The 18,633-nt window shown below is 39.2% G+C and overlaps 2 protein-coding genes across 9 annotated transcripts in view; one reads left to right on the plus strand and one right to left on the minus strand.

Annotated features, from left to right (window-relative positions):
* The window catches only part of LOC138436636 (uncharacterized), a 53,770-nt gene extending 46,961 nt beyond the window's left edge, over positions 1–6,809 (minus strand). For 3 of the 5 annotated variants that reach the window (XR_011446580.1, XR_011255504.1, XR_011446581.1), the window contains exon 1: positions 6,469–6,801. The gene's annotated coding sequence lies outside the window, so the exon portion shown is untranslated. Of the gene's footprint in view, positions 1–6,468 lie in introns of all 5 variants that reach the window. The other 2 variants (XR_011446579.1, XR_011255503.1) reach the window with 2 other exon arrangements.
* Positions 1–18,633, plus strand: part of NR6A1 (nuclear receptor subfamily 6 group A member 1) — a 216,853-nt gene that overhangs the window by 92,357 nt on the left and 105,863 nt on the right. The window lies entirely within an intron of this gene.

The raw sequence follows: 18,633 nt of genomic DNA on the forward strand, positions 1-18,633 counted from the left end.
CGCCCCCACCGCCCCGCCCCGCTCCCGCCCTCCCCAGAGAAGCAGATTTGTCTAGGATCATGCAGTTGGTGAGTGCTTAAGCTGAGACTGGATTCAAATCTTTGTGACTACGATGCTGAAGGATAGGATCTTTGTTTTGTTTGCTATTGTATGTATGTTCAGTGCCTAGAATGAAGCTTAGCATGTACTAAGCATTCAACAGATAGCCTTTGAAAGAATGAACTGTATACCTAGAAGCTTTTAAGCGGCCCAGCAGAAGAAGAGACTGTCTGTTGCAGTAATACAGGATTATATAGAGAAGTGAGCCTGACAAAATGTGATGCTATTAGAAAGCCAAATGGAGGTACTTCTAACAGAATCTAGATCCCAGTAACAGATGACAGATTGGGAACCTATTTTTTGATTTAACTGTCAAATTTGTTCTAAGTACATTTGCCAGATCTCTTTTCCACTTGACTTTGATATTCAGTGAGCAAAGAAAAGGCAAAAGACTACCTGATATTGGGTCCTTGCTGGTCGGGGGTGGAAATCTATTTGGAAATCCAAGTTTTCTAAGTATTGAGAAACTAGAATGGTAATTTCTTGATTGGGATTTGGATAGCAGGAGCCTCAGATTCTGTGGAAATAACATTGTGCTGTTGTGGTATATGGATATACTTTATCTGTTGTTAACAACAACTCTTGATATAGTCCTGTGACAACAATGACTAATTCCAGTTGGAAGAGAGTTAATCCAGTTAATATTTAGTTACCTCATAGACATGGTTGTAATTTGTACAGAAGCCCAGTTGTGACTAGCCCTAGCCATGCCTTCTCTTTATATTTATCATCCATGTCTCAGATATTTTTGGTTGCTAACAGTTAGCTGTGTAATCATGATGGTTGTAGTATGCACCATTGAAGTGGTAAGTTCTAAGAGCATAGTCTTAGGAGAGGGAGTGAAGGAAATATGTATCACATTTAATGCTCCAGTGTATTGTGGTCTGTTCCCAAATTAGACAGTCCTAACTCAGACCCCCTTTACGCTGTCCCCTGCAGAAATTACCTTGTTCTTCATCATCATCTATCAAAAGGAGCTGAGCTTTTATATGATAGTGGTTTGCCACACATCTGAGTAGTGATCACTGTGAAACCACTCTCTGTATTTGAAGATGTTTTGTTTCCTTAATTGCTTGAAATCCATTAAGATCTTACAGTTTAGCATCTCTCTTTACTTGAATCAAATGGAGCTAAGGGTGTACCCTCTTTCATATTCTTATGAACTTCAGCTTCAAAGGATGGCAGGGCAGTTTCCCCAAATTATTGGATCCATTCTCAAAGTTTCTAAACTCCCATGCCTACTATTTTTTAAATGAGGTGACTCCTAGTAATTGTTATCTCAGTTAATAACTTAGCAGCTCCATGAGGGCAACTTCTGTATCTGTTTTGTTCATCATTCAACCTGGGTCTAGCACTGTGCATGATACATGTTTGAATAGTCTCTGGTGGATCAAAATTTTTCCCAAGTGCTCTGTCATTTAGCCTCCAGTATAGATGTATTTTTTGAACCACCACTGATAACAAAGATTCATAAGTGACTTGTTAAAAGTTACCTACCTAAATAGTGGCAGAGCTAAAATTTCATGCCATATCTAATCCAGCCAGTTTTTTGGATGTGAACCTAGGATTTTGGATTTTACAATATGGCACATTATCTCCTCTAGACGTAGTTCTGCTGTTTGCTTTTGAAAATCTCTTGCTTTTCATGCTATGAAAAGATTTTATGACATGTTCAACATTCTTCAGTTATTTGGGATCATTATTAAGAAACACCTACTATTTCTAGTTTCTGCTAGATTATTTTCAACATTAAAATGAGTCTACAGATATAGTACAGCTCTTGTCCAGGAATTCCTTCTATGACTGGTTTTATTTTCTTTTTTAAAGTTTTTATTGAAGTATAGTTAGTTTACATTGTTGTGTTAGTTTCAGATGTATGGCTTTGATTTTTAAAAGACATGAATTTTTTTTCTCATACCTGCAGGAAGCTATTTTAATTTCTTAGTCATGAGCAGTATTAGAATTTTTATGTTTTTGTTTTAATCACCAAGAATCAGTAGAAATGTTACTCAAAAAGTGTCTCCAGGAAATATTATTTCTTAAGAAATGATTCTTATATACTAAATAGCATTAAATTAATATTAGTATTAAAAACACCTCATGATATTAAAATTTGTTCCACCTACCTTTTCAAATGATAATTTTCTTATATTCATTCAATCCATTTAATATTTCTAAGACTTTGTAAAATTCTTTGTGCAGTGTTGACAGCTTTCATCTTTATTAAAATTTAAACAGAGAATTGTCTGTGCTGTATATCAGCCTGGACCCTTCTATTTCCATTCTCTGTGTTTGGTAAGAGTCTCAGACAGTGAATTGAACCTTAAGCCCTTACTGTATTTTCACAGAATTGACATTTCCAGAGTATTTTCTAATGTGCCAGGAGTTCAAGATCTTTTATATATATGATCCTTGAACCTTAAAATGACTGTCAGGAAGGCATTAATATTTGCGTTTTATGTATGAGGAATCTGAGACAAAGAGAGGAAGTGACTTATTGAAGATCACATAGTAAATAAGTGGCAGAGCCAGGAATCCAACCAATGTCCACCTGACCTTAAAAACCAGTTTCTTGCACCAAGCAGGAATAGGATGGGTTGAGAATGCATCCAAATTGAAGAACCTCATATTCATGTTTATCATGTCTGTTTTATTTGTTGGTAGATTTGATGGTTAAGACATGTAGTCATGACACTAAATGCCATTCTGGAACATTTTACTGTGGCCGCTGCTGCGTGTCTATCATTACTGTCTTAATATTCTTTATAACCTTCATTATAGACCAAGGAAAAAAATGAAATCTTTGGTTTCAAAATGCCTGTTTTAGACATCTCTGAAGTATCATGGTACTCACTACCTTGTCATTGTGGTTTTTGCTTAGAGATCAGTTTCTTTCATGTTGAGCTGGATGTGCAGTTGAAAATGTGGTCTGGATATAAGCATGGTCTAGTTGGGCTTCCCAGGTGGTGTTAGTGGTAAAGAACATGCCTGACAATGCAGGAGACATAAGAGATGTGGGTTCCATCCCTGTATCGGGAAGATCCCCTGGAGGAGGGCATCCAACCCACTCCAGTATTCTTGCCTGGAGAATCCCATGGGCATAGGAGCCTGGTGGGCTACGCTTCATAGGGTCGCAAAGAGTCAGACATGACTGTAGTGACTTAGCAAGCACACTGTCTAGATCAGTACTGTCCAACAGAACTTTCTGCAGTTGGAAATACAATTTTTTGCTTTTTCCAGTATAATAGTCACGAGTTACATACATGGGGCTATTGAGTGCTAGAAATGCATGCAGCTAGTGTGACTGAGCAACCAAAATTTTAAATTTTATTTAATTTTTATCTAAATTCAAATAAAAATATAGCATAGTTTGAGGTTGTAATTGATCCTTGTGTTTGATGAGTAATGATAGAATTTGAAGACATCCGATAATTAGTAGTAGTTTAAAAGTTGGTTTTCCGACAACATAAAATTTGGTATGTGTTTATCCTAAAGCCATAGGACCAAATAGAGTACAACAGTTCATATTTCCAAAGCACTTTTTGATCATTCACAATCTCATCTGATGAATATTTCAGGTATGATATCATTTGGGACTTGTGTTTGCTAATGGACCACAGAAGAAAGAATAACAAAACCATTTACAACTTTCTTGTGCCGTGTCCCCTCTTTTTGAAATGGACGTCATTCTGGCCCCTTGATGCTCAGGTTGCAGCATGAGAGCTTGCAGAGAAACCCATGTTCTGTTCTCTTCTGCTCATTGAGATTGAAGAGTATCCCTCTCCCCTCACCTAGAATTACCAGTAATGTCATTTCTTATATCTAAAGAGAAAGTGGAGACTGTTTCTATATTTAGCCAGCAAGCTATAATAGTTTGATAGCCAACAAAAGAAAATGTAGTTTTCCTTTCAACAATGTCAAAGTAAATCCTCAGGGCTTCAATTTTAGTTCTTTGTTTTGGAAAATATGACCCAGAAGTCAGAAATGTTCTACCTAAGATTGGTTTTTAAATTGATGTCTTCCAAAGAAACTTTGGATGGAATTAAATAATAGATTTTATATAATAACTTGAAAAGGCATTTGTTTCTCTGGAGTTTTGATAGATTCAGCTTCATTTTGCTTGCTTGGTCTTATGAAATAATTTGTCGACCCTATTAATTTTGTTATGTGTCACTTGTGTTACTTAGTATATATTTTTTGCTGTCATTTTATTTGTAAAATACCCCTCTCCTTTCTATCAGAGCTCACAACTAATCAACTCTGGGTGCTTTTGATTTTTCTGACTATGCCAGGGCATTGAATGAAGTTCCCTGTAGTGAGAAAAGAGAGCACATGGGACTCGTGACTTTATGTACTCCAACAATAGAGCTTTTATGACATTGGAGGTGGTTAAAAAAGCTAGAAGTAGCTCTTAAACATGGCATCACTGTGTTGCCCTTTTTTTTTTTTCTTTCTGTATTCTTAGAGCTGCCAGGAGTGCATCGGGCCTGTAATTTCCTGTTCTCTGAATCCCCCATCTTTCTCCAGCTCCAAGCTTTGTGTCCCACAGCCTGTGACTCTGTGCTAACAAATCGCTATTGTCCAGTGGGGCGAATGGTGGCTGGAACTAAAGAATTGCTGTCTGGTTTCTATTCAAATCCAGGTAGTGAGATACATGAATGGACTTTTCGAATCGTCATGTGAATAACGTCTGCTCGGCATGAAGGCTCAGAGCCATACTAGGAAAGATTAACTCCTAGGCTGACCACTAACATTTTTTGTGATAGGAGGTAGAAACATTCCCAAGTATCATTTTATTCACACTTAATTTTCCATTTCATCTTCCAGAAGTAGAGTTCGCCATTCAACTATTTGGCTACTTTTCTCTCAAGTGATAGTGTTTCTGTTGGTAATATGGAAGTTTGGGAAAATGCTAAGTTGCTTTTACTTAGAGCACTGTTGTTTTCCATGAAAAGTTTCCTACTTTACATCTATATGACATAAAGTTATCTTTGTAGCATACTTGCAAAAATGAGAGAGAGCGAGAGAGAGGCTTTCTCTGAGAAATAAAGCAAAAATGCTTTCTAACCATTGAAGGGAAAAATCTCCTTTTTTTGGGTGCATTCTGAATACTTCTTTGCTTTTTTTCCTCCCAAAGCACAAATTTATACAAAGAAAATGGAAACAACTTCAAATGCAATGTATTAACCAAACAAGCATACCTCCTTCAAATTAGGAACCATCATAAACATTTGTAAGTATAGCAGAATCGGGATTTTTTAAAATTAGGTTGGAAGCTTGACGGTAATTCATAATTCTCATTACCCTTGGAAATTTGTTATATTATCTTTCTCCTCTATACCTGAAAAAATGTCCACAGGCTTAAAAGGCCATGCTTTTTACATTCCTTCCATATCATAGGTACTGTGGAACGAGAGAGCCTTTTATGTTTCTTTTTGTCTTAAACTCAGACAGCTTTGTAAGCAGTAGTGTGTAGATTACAAGAGTTAGACAAAAGCAGGCGCGACTGAGAAGAGTTGAGGGGGGGAGAGCTTGGGGCACTTCCTGTCACTCAACACATTCCAGATCACTAAAAAATTTCCACACCCTCTGCGTTTCCCTCTTGCCCACCCCAGATCCCAGTATTTTCTGATTCCATATGTTGTGGTATTCATCACACTCCTTTGCTATCACTGGGCCCTGGCAAGACTGCTTCAGAGAAGATGCATTCCTTCAGATTGCACAAAGCATAGCTGGGAAAATGGCTGGCAGTTTCAGAATCTAGTCACGATCGCACGCATGAGCACCTCACACATCCATGCCCCTTTCCCCCCCTCTCCCGCCCCTGCAGCTGGCTGACCTGTCTCACCCACTGCTGGCCTATCGAACGGCCAGGACTGTCTGGTTTTGGCTCATGCCTTTGTCCATGTCTGGCTTAGTTCCTCTCTGTCTACGCTTGCCTCTACCCCCACCGCCCCAGGCGGCACAAGTGTTTGGCCACACAAAACTACAGATAGAAAAGGTGGTAAAAACTTCAAACTTTGCTAGATTTTCCAACAGTTTATTCTTTCGTTTATTCAATTTCTCCCTTCTTTAATACTTCATTTTAAGAAAACAAATACGAAATTAATTATCTAAAGGCAAAGAATGCAAAGCAACCTTTGTGTTCCTTATAATAACTGACTTCATAACTCTCTCCAGCTGCGTTATGGGGTGTGTATAAAAAGCTTCTGTTCTGAGAACAAAGGAGCACGTGCAGAAATGAGACTAAAAAATCCACTGACAGTATTTCACCACACAAATTACTTAAAAGATTTTAGTCAAGACTCTCAACAGATTCAATGTTAAAATGGTTTTTAGTTTAAAAAAAAAAAAATTGAAAGTGCTTACCCAGTAAAAGAACCGAAGTAGTCCTGAACTGTTACGTAAGACTTTTTACAGTTGGATCTTTGTCAAAAGGGGGTGGGGGTGATGGGAGAAAGCAGCAACAACAATCAAAAAAGTTCGAGCTGCTGTGGCTTAGAGGACAACTTCTGTGTTTCCAGATAGGATTCTTGCTGCAGAAATGGAACTCCCAGCCAGCACAGCATCCTGTCCCGGTAGAGAAATGAGTTTGTCAGTTTGGAAAAAAAAAAAAAGGTACTGGAACCCAGACTAGACGAGGTATTGAACCGCGCCAGATTTCCTTGCAGCCCTGTCTGCTCAGCTCGCATTGAACTATATATGACCCAGATGATGGACAGAAGCACATTCAGTCATGTGCACACTGGAAGAAAGCGGATTTGCTGGTCCCTGGCAGTGTTGGGGTTTGTCTTCTGATTGGGCTGTGCCCTGATCAGTGAAATGTGAAGCCCTCACCATTCAGAGGCCGTAATTCAGGACTGGCAGTTTGAGTGTCTGGCTGCCTCTAGTCACTGAGAGAGACTTTGAAGGTATTGCTTTTGTTTGGTGACATTACCCACTCAGAGGCTACTTACACCTATGTACTAGTATTAGGAGCAATGCTAGTCTTTCTGAAATGCCAGAAGGAAGCCAACTTGGCCTGAATTCTGTATCATCTTGTTGATGAACTTTGTTCTAACTTAGCCCAATTATTTGATTTGAGAATTTTTGTGATCTTAACCAAGGCTTATGTCTAGACCACACCCTGGCTGTGATTTTATGGGTTTGATAAGGTAAAAATAAAGGTAGCATTTGACTTTGAAGCTTTCTAGATGATATAAATTGTTCTTAATGGAAATTGGATGGAAGGACAGCAGAGAAGTTTGGGATTCTGGAGTCTTTGAATGTGCTAGGAAGAAGCTTTATCTCTTACTATTGCCTTTGTGAAGCTGTCACTCTTATCCTAGTCCTTAATCACATAGGCAGCTGCTGGGGGGAAGCTACTGAAGTGTTTACCCCATTCAACTGTGACATAGTCTTTAATTATGCAAGAACCACAGTCTGCTCTCTCTAGTCTATCTGAACTAGGGTCCTTGGGATTTATTTTCTGTCTTTCTGGGCCACTAGGAAACAAGGCCATTATTTGGACTGTTGGTTGTGACATTTTTATTTAGTGTATGAAAGTTATTTGTTTAATGTAAATTGACATTTTTAAAAAATTGAATAAAGTTGTTTTATGGGACCTTAGCACTGATAATAGGAAATCTACCCTACATGGACCAATTGATTCCCCCCGCCCCTCCCGCCCCTGCTGGGGACTTTCTTGTTTGTTTAGGAATTAGCTTATATATAATCCTAAACTGGTATTTAGACATAAAAGTACTTTGGTTTATTTTCTGTGCTTTTTAGACTTTCAGAAATAAATCCATGGGCAGTGTATAACATCTGTTAATTTTGCTGTAAATTCTAGGTTTGGGTGTGTAAGGAGTTGTTATTTCTTAGATGTCATGTAATATCTTATATATGGTGACTGTCTAGGAATTCTCTTGTCTTAACCTGGAGAAGCTGGGTTGATACACTATGGGATATAACAGTGATCAAAGTCAAAGAAGAAGGGATGCACCCTCTCTGTAAACTACAGAGCAGTCATTCCTTTTTTTCCTTTAAATTGTGGTAAAATACACATAATGTAATGTTTATTATTTTAACCATTTTTAAGTCTACAGTTTTATAGCATTAGGTACATTCACATTGTTGTGCAATCATCCCTGCCATTTTCTCCAGAGCATTTTCATCATTTCTCAAAACTGAAACTTTGTACCTAACATAACATTAACTTCTTATTCCTTCCTTCCCCAGCCTCTGGCAACCACTACTCTTTCTGTCTCTATGAATTTGACTACTCAAGATGCTTCATAAAAGTAGAATCATACAGTGTTTATCTTTTGGTGACTGGCTTACTTCACTTAGCTTAGGGTCCTCTAGGGTCATTCATGTTGTAGCATGTGTCAGAATTTCTTTCCTTTTTAAGGTTGAATAATATTCAGTTGTATGTATAGACCACATTTTGTTTATCCTTTCATGTGTTGATGGACACTTAGTTGCTTCCACCTTTTGGCTATTAAAACAGTCATTCTCGCAGATTTCCCTGGTCGTCCAGTGATTTAAGAATCTGCAGCTTTACAGTGTAGGGAATTCAAGTTCAGTCCCTGGTTGGAGAACTAGGGTCCCATATGCCCTTTGGAGCCCTCGCCACAGCTAGAAAATCCGTATTCTGCAACGAAAGATCGAGTTGATACAATGAAGATCCCACATGCCCCAGCTAAGATCCAACAAAGCCAAATAAATACAACAAATTTTTAAAAATACATTTAAAAAAGACAATCATTCTTGACCATTCTTCTTGTAATCTTAAAAGGGCTTCTTTACAGAGCTATTCTGACCATCTTAAAAGCTATTCCTTTTTATAAGTAGGAAGGGTTTTGGTGTGCCTTTTAACTCTAGACTGACTGCTGCTGCTGCTAAGTAGCTTCAGTCATGTCCGACTCTGTGCAACCCCATAGATGGCAGCCCACCAGGCTCCGCCGTCCCTGTGATTCTCCAGGCAAAAACACTGGAGTGGGTTGCCATTTCCTTCTCCAATGCATGAAAGTGAAAAGTGAAAATGGAGTCACTCAGTCATGTCCGACTCTTAGCGACCCCATGGACTGCAGCACACCAGGCTCCTCCGTCCATGCGATTTTCCAGGCAAGAGTACTGGAGTGGGGTGCCATTGCCTTCTCTGACTGACTAGATCCTAATATCAAATTTACTAGAACAGGGCAGATTCTTTTCAGGCTTCTTGGATGAGAGTTAATACATAATTCTTCTATGCTTATTTTTTATGGGTTTATCTTTTCCTTTTTGGAACTTCCCTAGTGGCTCAGAGGGTAAAGCATCTGCCTGCAATGCAGGAGACCTGGGTTCGATCCCTGGGTCAGGAAAATCCTCCAGAGAAGGAGATGGCAACCCACTCCAGTACCCTTGCCTGGAAAATCCCATGGACAGAGAAGCCCTGTAGGCTACAGTCCATGGGGTCGCAGAGTCAAACACGACTGAGCAACTTCACTTTTCACTCTCTTTTCCTTTTACACAGTGAGCTCTTCCTGGGCAGGGACTAAGGTCAATTTTTTTTTGAATTGTGCCTTTTATATCAATAAAAATTAGTTGGAAGAGTGTGAATTAATTAATAATAGAATAATAGCTGATTTTATTGGATTTTTATTATGTGCAAGACTCTAACAGATGTTTATTATATGCATTATTTAACTTTCAAAACAACTCTTAGATAAGTACTGTTATCTTTGTTTAATATTAATAAGTAAGATAACTTGTTCAAGGGATTTGAACCTTGTCTCTTTTGGCTCCTGAGCCGTTATGGAAACTTAATAATGAGATGATCAGTGTGTTTATTAAGCCTATGCACTGATTTGAAATCAGTTATTCTTTCATTAGGTATCAGGAGCTATAGCCCTGTGATAGATATGATTCCTGAGTGGATACTTGGAGGAAAGCTTGCCAGTTAATTAATTGAACCTTCTATAGGGCTGAACAATCCCTGTTGAACTCAGTTTGCAGATATTCCTGTGTATGTAAATTCTCTTTCTTACATTATTTTCAAAGTGCAGTTAAATGAATGTGCTAAAACAAACATGTCGATGATCTTCATATATATATATTTATATTGTACTGTTCTAGGTGCTAAGGAGAGTCAGGAATAAAAGAGAATGCTTCTCTGAGGAAGTGAATATACAAGCTGAGAGCCAAATGATGACGAGAAGAATCCTTGAGTATAAAGATCCTGAAGAAGTGTGATCTGGGCAATGAGAATGAGATATAAGAGCTCTAAGATATTAATAGGATTGAGTGTGGTGTGTTTGAGGAGCAGAAAGGATAGCTGGAATGGAGTGAATGCAGGGAGGAGGTCATGTTGAAGAGGTGTGATGGGACCCTATCATGTAGGGTCTTGTAAGCTGTGATAAGTAACTTGGACTTTTCCCCAAATTTGATTTTTTTCCCCCAAATGGTGGGAAATGGGAGGTTTTAAGCAGAAGAGTCCTCCTGCCACTACTGCAAAGCACGTGGGATCTTAGTTCCTATACCCTCTGCAGTGGAAATGCAGAGTTCTAACTACTGGAACACCAGTGAATTCTGCTGATGACAGTACCTTTAACTGGAGTTCTTCCCAGGCTCGAGACGTTGCCAAGGCTTTTGTATGTTAGTGGCCTGCTCTAGTTGCCCTAGCAGAATGATACCTGTTTAGAAGAGTGCTAGAGCTGCCATTGGTTGCATTGCTCTTTCCACATCAACAAGAGTCTCTTGTTTTCACAACATTGCTGTTGTTTGGATAGGGTTTTGTATGCTGGTTTTTTTGTATTAATTTAGACTAAAATTCAATTTTAATTGGACTTGGTCTTTCAGTGTCAGTAATTTAAAAAAACATTTCCTTCACACATGTTGATGACTCATTGTTTACTTTATGTGATATACTTAAAGTCATATTGATAGGATTCTGAAATTGATAAACAGGAACTTTTCCAGTATTCTTAAATAAAGTTGTAATTAGATATTCTGACTCTAGTAGAATTGTTAACATTTCTCCCATATTACTGATTTTTTTCAAATATTCTGAAAAATATTGAACATCACATACCTGATAGTCTCATAGGTCAGTTCAGTTCAGTTATTCAGTCATGTCTGACTCTTTTTGACCCCATGGACCATAGCATGCCAGGCTTCCCTGTCCATCACCGACTCCTGGAGCTTGCTCAAACTCAGGTCCATCGAGTCGGTGATGCCATCCAACCATCTCATCCTCTGCTGTCTCCTTCTCCTCCTGCCTTCAATCTTTCCTAGCATCAGGGTCTTTTCAAATGAGTCAGTTCTTTGCATCAGGTGGCCGAAGTATTGGAGTTTCGGTTTCAGCATCAGTCCTTCCAATGAATATTCAGAACTGATTTCCTTTAGGGTGGACTGTTTGGATATCCTTGCAGTCCAAGGGACTCTCAAGAGTCTTCTCCAACACCACAGTTCAAAAGCATCAATTCTTCGGCGCTCAGCTTTCTTCACAGTCCAACTCTCACATCTGTACATGACCACTGGAAAAGCCATAGCTTTAACTAGACGGACCTTTGTTGGCAAAGTAATGTCTCTGCTTTTTAATATGCTATCTAGGTTGGTCATAACTTTTCTTCCAAGGAGTAAGTGTCTTTTAATTTCATGGCTTCAGTCACTATCTGCTGTGATTTTGGAGCCCCAAAAAATAAAGTCTGTAACTTTTTCTACTGTTTCCCCATCTATTTCCCATGAAGTGATGGGACCAGATGACATGATCTTAGTTTTCTGAATGTTGAGCTTTAAACCAACTTTTTCACTCTCCTCTTTCACTTTCATCAAGAGGCTCTTTAGTTTGGGCCTTGCTCAGTAATACTTTTTTTTTGCTGACTGTACAGAGCTTCTCCATTTTTGGCTGCAAAAAATATAATCAATCTGTTTCGGTATTGACCATCTGGTGATGTCCATGTGTAGAGTCTTCTCTTATGTTGTTGGAAGAGGGTGTTTGCTATGACCAGTGCATTCTCTTGGCAAAACTCTATTAGCCTTTGCCCTGCTTCATGCCGTACCCCAAGGCCAAATTTGCCTGTTACTCCAGGTGTTTCTTGACTTCCTACTTTTGCATTCCAGTCCCCTATAATGAAAAGGACATCTTTTTAGTTCTAAAAGTTCTTGTAGGTCTTCATAGAACTGTTTAACTTCAGCTTCTTCAGCGTTACTGGTTGGGGCATAGGCTTGGATTACTGTGATAGTGAATGGTTTGCCTTGGAAACAAACAGAGATCATTCTGTCGTTACGAACTCCTTATTGCCAAATACAGACTTAAATTGAAGAAAGTAGGGAAAACCACTGACCATTCAGGTATGACTTAAATCAAATCCCTTATGATTATACAGTGGAAGTGAGAAATAGATTTAAGGGACTAGATCTGGTGGACAGAGTGCCTGATGAACTATGGATGGAGGTTCGTGACATTGTACAGGAGACAGGGATCAAAACCATCCCCATGGGAAAAAAAATGCAAAAAAGCAAAATGGCTGTCTGAGGAGGCCTTACAAATAGCTGTGAAAAGAAGAGAAGCGAAAAGCAAAGTAGAAAAGGAAAGATATAAGCATCTGAATGCAGAGTTCCAAAGAATAGCAAGAAGAGATAAGAAAGCCTTCCTCAGCGATCAGTGCAGAGAAATAGAGGAAAACAATATAATGGGAAAGACTAGAGATCTCTTCAAGAAAATTAGAGATACCAAGGGAACATTTCATGCAAAGATGGGCTTGATAAAGGACAGAAATGGTATGGACCTAACAGAAGCAGAAGACATTAAGAAAAGGTGGCAAGAATACACAGAAGAACTGTACAAAAAAGAGCTTCACGACCCAGATAACCACGATGGTGTGATCACTTACCTAGAGCCAGGCATCTTGGAATGTGAAGTCAAGTGGGCCTTAGGAAGCATCACTGTGAACAAAGCTAGTGGAGGTGATGGAATTCCAGTTAAGCTATTTCAAATCCTAAAAGATGATGCTGTTAACGCGCTAGCAAATTTGAAATTTTGATGCCAGCAAATTTGGAAAACTCATCAGTGGCCCTAAGACTGGAAAAGGTCAGTTTTCATTCCAGTCCCAAAGAAAGGCAATGCCAAAGAATGTTCAAATTACTGCACAATTGCATTTGTTTCGTACACTAGGAAAGTAATGCTCAAAATCCTCCAAGCCAGGTTTCAACAGTATGCGAACCGTGAACTTCCAGATGTTCAAGCTGGATTTAGAAAAGGCAGAGGAACCAGAAATCAAATTGCCAACATCCATTGGATCGTCGAAAAAGCAAGAGAGTTCCAGAAAAACATCTATTACTCCTTTATTGATTGTGCCAAAGCCTTTGACTCTATGGATCACAACAAACTGTAAAACATCCTTAAAGAGTTGAGAATACCAGACCACCTGACCTGCTTCCTGAGAAATCTGTATGCAGGTCAGGAAGCGACAGTTAGAACTGGACATGGACAATAGACTGGTTCCAAATGGGGAAAGGAGTACCTCAAGGCTGTATATTGTCACCCTGCTTATTTAATTTATATGCAGAATACATCATGTGAAATGTAGGGCTTGATGAATCACAAGCTGGAATCAAGACTGCCAGAAGAAATATCAGTAGCCTCAGGTATGCAGATGCTAGCACCCTTATGGCAGAAAGAAAGAAGAACTAAAGAACCTCTTAAACCTCTTAAAGAACCAACCTAGACAGCATATTAAAAAGCGGAGACAGTACTTTGCTGACAAAGGTCCATATCGTCAAAGATATGGTTTTTCCAGTAGTCATGTATGGATATGAGAGTTGGACTGTAAAGTAAGGTGAGTGCTGAAAAATTGATGCTTTTGAACTGTGGTGTTGGAGAAGACTCTTGAGAGTCCCTTGGACCGTAAGGAGATCCAAACAGTCCGTCCCTAAAGGAAATCAGTTCTGAATATTCATTGATGCTGAAGCGAAACTCCAGTACTTTGGCCACCTGATGCAAAGAACTGACTCATTTGAGAAGACTCTGATGCTGGGAAAGATTGAAAGAGGGAAGAGAATGGGACAACAGATGATGGGATGGTTGGATTTCATCACTGACTTGATGGACATGAATTTGAGCAAGCTCCAGGAGTTGGTGATGAACAGCGAAGCCTGGTGTGCTGCAGTCCATGGAGTCACAAAGAGTTGGACTGAGCGACAGAACTGATCTGAGCCTTCAAGGTCAGATTCCCTGGAGATTCCCAGTCTCTCTATCTGATCCCAGGGCTGGGAAGCCTGACGTCGTGCTCAGAACCTTCACTAACAATGGGAGAACTTCTTTGGTATTATTGTTCTCCAGTTTGTGGGTCACCCACAGGTATGGGATTTGGTTTAATCGTGATTGCACCCCTCCTACCGTCTTGCTGAAGCTTCTTCTTTGTTTTTGGATGTGGATTATCTTTTATTGGTGGTTTCCAGCATCCTTCTGTTGATAGTTAATAGCTATTTGCATTTTGGTGCTCTTGCAAGAGGCAATGAGTGCAGTTCCTTCTACTTTGCCATCTTGAACCAGAATATACTTGTCCTTATTAATTATAGTTATTTGATTTTCTTTTTACTTAAAAATGTTATTTATAAACCACTAAATTGATTTTAAAGCCCACTTCAGGGGCATCCTGAGCTTTGAAAAATATTATAGAGGAGAAATCTGAGGCTCAGAGAGGTTATAATTTGTCCAGTGTCACATAGCAAGGAAATATCAGAGCTGATACTTAAACCATAGCTTGATTCTAAAGCCCTTACTTGGTACATTGTATAACCTTTTTAGTGATGATAACCTTCAGTTGATCTGAACAAAACTAAAACACCATAAATGACCTTTGATAATGATCTTTAATAATAATATGCATGCCTGTGCTCAGTCACTTCAGTCATGTCCGACTGTTTGCAACCCTGTGACTACAGCCCATCAGGCTCCTCTGTCCATGGGATTCTCCAGGGAAGAATACTGGAGTAGGTTTCCATGCCCTCCTCCAGGGGATCTTCCCGACCCAGCGATCAAACCTGCATCTCTTCTGTCTCCTGCATTGGCAGAGGGTTCTTTGCCAGGAGAAGCCCAGTAATGATTATATAAAATGTAAATTTTCTAAAACAGAGGCTGCTGGGTGGAACAGAAATAATCTTTTTCTGATCATGTCCTCTGACTTTTTCAAAGAGCTGTTGGCCACTTAGAGTTGTCTTCTGTTGATATTACTCATTAGTTGTACTGGGAACCAGCAGATTCCCAAAGCACTTGTATCTCATTACTCAGCCTAGCCCTGAGCTAATCTTGGCTTCTTAAAATAATAGCTGTGTGAGACCTAGCTTCTGAGAGTGAGAACATGGCCTCTCAAAAGCGAGCTGTTGCAACATAACTTGTAGTCAGTGCTCAGCTACAAGACAGGATATATCCAGTGTCTGAGTCCAGCCCTTCTGTTTCCTGACCTGGTTATGGTAGTACTGGTTGAGTTAATTTTAAAGGAGAAATCATGTCCTCCTCTCCCCTGGAGGATAAGGGAAGAGAAGGAAATTAATGCTTGTTGTTTATTATGAGTCACGTGGTTTACTCTAGGGCCTTTTGACATACGTTTTAATTTAATTCTCTTGACAGTTCCACGAGAGAAAAGTTATTATCCCAACTTTTTTCATTTATTTCTCAAGTTAGCACAAAGGAAAATTGATTGTTGGTTATATCTTTTTTTGAATTTCAACACGTGTGATTTATGTAACCACCTCTACCATCAGGATACAGAACAGTTACAGTGCTCCCTGCCCTAAAACTATTTTGCGTATTACCCTTATTTTACAGAGAAGAAACATTGAGACTCAGAGAGAGGAAATGATTCTTAAACAGCAGAAAGTCAGGTAGTGACTGAGGTTGGGACTGAAGCTGAACTATACCTAACTTTGAAAATCATACCTTCACATCAGAGCTGAATTGGAGCTCTGAATTGATGAGACTTTGTAGAAGTGGACGTTTCTAGGCTTAAAGAATAAAGGGTTATGTCATAGGATGGAAGCCTTTGAAAACCCAACACTGTGGAAATAGAGCTCCTTTCTTATTCCTTATTGTAGTGTGGGGTCTGCCTTGTATACCTCCAACATGTAATCAGTACAGATTTATGTTTTTGTCTTCATGGAGTAGCTTTTCCATGAAAAACAGAAGTTTACTCTTCCACTTACATCCTTTATTAACCAGCTGGGTCTTGTTTTTGTTTTTCCTTTCTTCTGCCATGACTTGGACATAGGTGTTTTTTTTGCCGGGCTTAAATGGAGTTGACTCTCCAAAGCTTCTGAACCAGTTTGTTTCTTGCTTGAATAGACAAAAATAGTCAGGTACCTCAGTGTCTGCTAGGGAATAGAGTAAAATCACATGGGTAGGATTGGGTTAAAGGCATGAGCCATAAAACATTACTCTTGTGGCTGCCAAGAAAGTGTTCATTTTTTTTTAAGAGACTGGTCCAATGTTAGTGATTGATTATATAATTAAAATAGGAATTTTGGATAATTTCTTCAGGTATATGATAAAATTACTTTTCCTCCCCCATTTTGTCTTCCTTGGATCACACCAAGGGTAAAGATGGGAAAGTAGATTGAGCAAAAAAACAAAGAAGATTTGAGAACCACAATGGGCCAAGCCAGATGGTAGGTGCTTTGCAAAACTGTTATTTTGAATTCTTATAATGTCTTTATTGGCATTGTCATTTCCTCCTTGTACAAATGAATAAACCTGAGATACATAGTCTCTTCTTCATCATTCCTGAGACAGAGCCAGTAATCTAACTCAGGTGTTTTCTGTGGGGTTTTGTTTTTTGGTCTGTGTGGATTTTGTTTTGTTTTATTTTGGTGTTGCTCCAGTGCTGTCTCTTTGTATTATCTTATTTGCTGTATTCACTAAAGCACTTCCAGTGCCTCTTAAGGGCATTGACAGCGTTCAGAGAATGGTGGTGGTGATTGTACCCCTTAGGACAGACTTTTTTCCTCTAAAGTATCAAAATCATTCTTGAGCGTGTTAAATTTAAAAAGAGATTCAGTCCAGAGTTGTGTTATGGTGCTGTCAACATCATTTACAAATTCAGGCTATCAAAATCTTCAGGAGCTGATTGCAACATGGAGGGACCTAGGGCTGTTGAGATTTGGAATATCTGCTGATCCAGAGCCTCATGGTTACTAGGCAGAAGGTGATAGACCAAAAGGTACTTGGCTTTGGACCCCATGTGGGGTCAGATTATATTACAGGAAGAAGCCAGAGCTAAATTCAGGTCACAGAGAGATGAATCTAGGCTGGTGCCAGAGCTCCCAAAGGATATTTCTGAGGCAGGCCATTGGTGGCCAGTGCTTTGGCCTGACTTACTATTTGTAATTACTAACTAGGTCTCTCCAAGCAGGGCTATTAGCCTGATACATAGAGAGGTCATGTTCAGGAGATAACCTGCCACTGAAGTTACATGCTTTCTAGAAGTTTACATGTTTACCATTCTGATGAGAGTCCTAAGTGCCCACTGACAAAACATAACATGGCAAGTATTAATTTAAGCAATTTTATAAGGAGCCTGGTGTTCTCTGAACTTCTGTGAATCTGTGGTTTGGTGAGTGAATGGGTGTGGAGTCTCTAAGTCATGTTGAACTCTTTGCAGCCCCGTGGACTATAGCCCACCAGGCTCCTCTGTCCACGTAATTTTCTGGGCAAGAATATTCGACTGGTTATCACTTTCTACTCCAAGGGCTCTTTCTGACCCAGAGTTAGAACCCTTATCTCTTACGCCTCCTGCATTCTCAGGGAAATTCTTTACCACCAGCGCCATCTGGGAAGCCCTGTGGTTTGGTATCTGACATTAATTTGGGGGGAATTCTCAGCCATTATTACCACAAATATTTCTTCTGTTTCTTTCTTTCTTCTTCTAATATTCCCATTTACACACATGTAACACCTTTTGTTGTCCCACAGTCCTTGGATAGTCTGTTCTGTTATAATCTTTTTTTTTCTTTGCTTTTCAGTTTGGGGAGTTTCAGTTGTCTTATCTCTATGCTCAGGGATCTTTCTTTAGCCATGCCCAGTCTAATGAACCTATCAGAGCCTTCTTCATTTCTATTACAGTATTTTTTATTTTTAGCATCTCATTTTAATTTTCTTAGAATTTCTCTCTACTTAAATTATCCATCTGTCTTTCATGTTGTCTGTTTCCCATTAAAGCCCTTAGTATATTAATCATAGTTCTTTGGAGTCCTGGTCTAATAATTCCAACATTTCTCCGATATCTGATGCTTGTTTTGCCGTTCAATATGCCTTGTGGGTTTTTTTTTTTGTTGTTGTTGTTGTTTAAAATTGAATGCAGTAGTATACTAGGTAAAAATTGCTGTAAACAGGCCTTGAGTAATGTAGTAGTAAGATGTGGACAAGGGGAAGCATTCTGTAGGGCTTTGATTAGGTCTCAGTCCTCTGGTGAGCCTGGGCCCCAGAACAGTGAATTTTACTAATGCTTCTCATTTTTTTCCCCTCTTGGGGGAACAGGGTGGCCTGGTGGTCTGAAAGTGGGTATTCTTCCTTCA

This window comes from Ovis canadensis, chromosome 3 (genome assembly GCF_042477335.2).
Source record: "Ovis canadensis isolate MfBH-ARS-UI-01 breed Bighorn chromosome 3, ARS-UI_OviCan_v2, whole genome shotgun sequence".
In the NCBI taxonomy this organism is placed as follows: domain Eukaryota; kingdom Metazoa; phylum Chordata; class Mammalia; order Artiodactyla; family Bovidae; genus Ovis; species Ovis canadensis.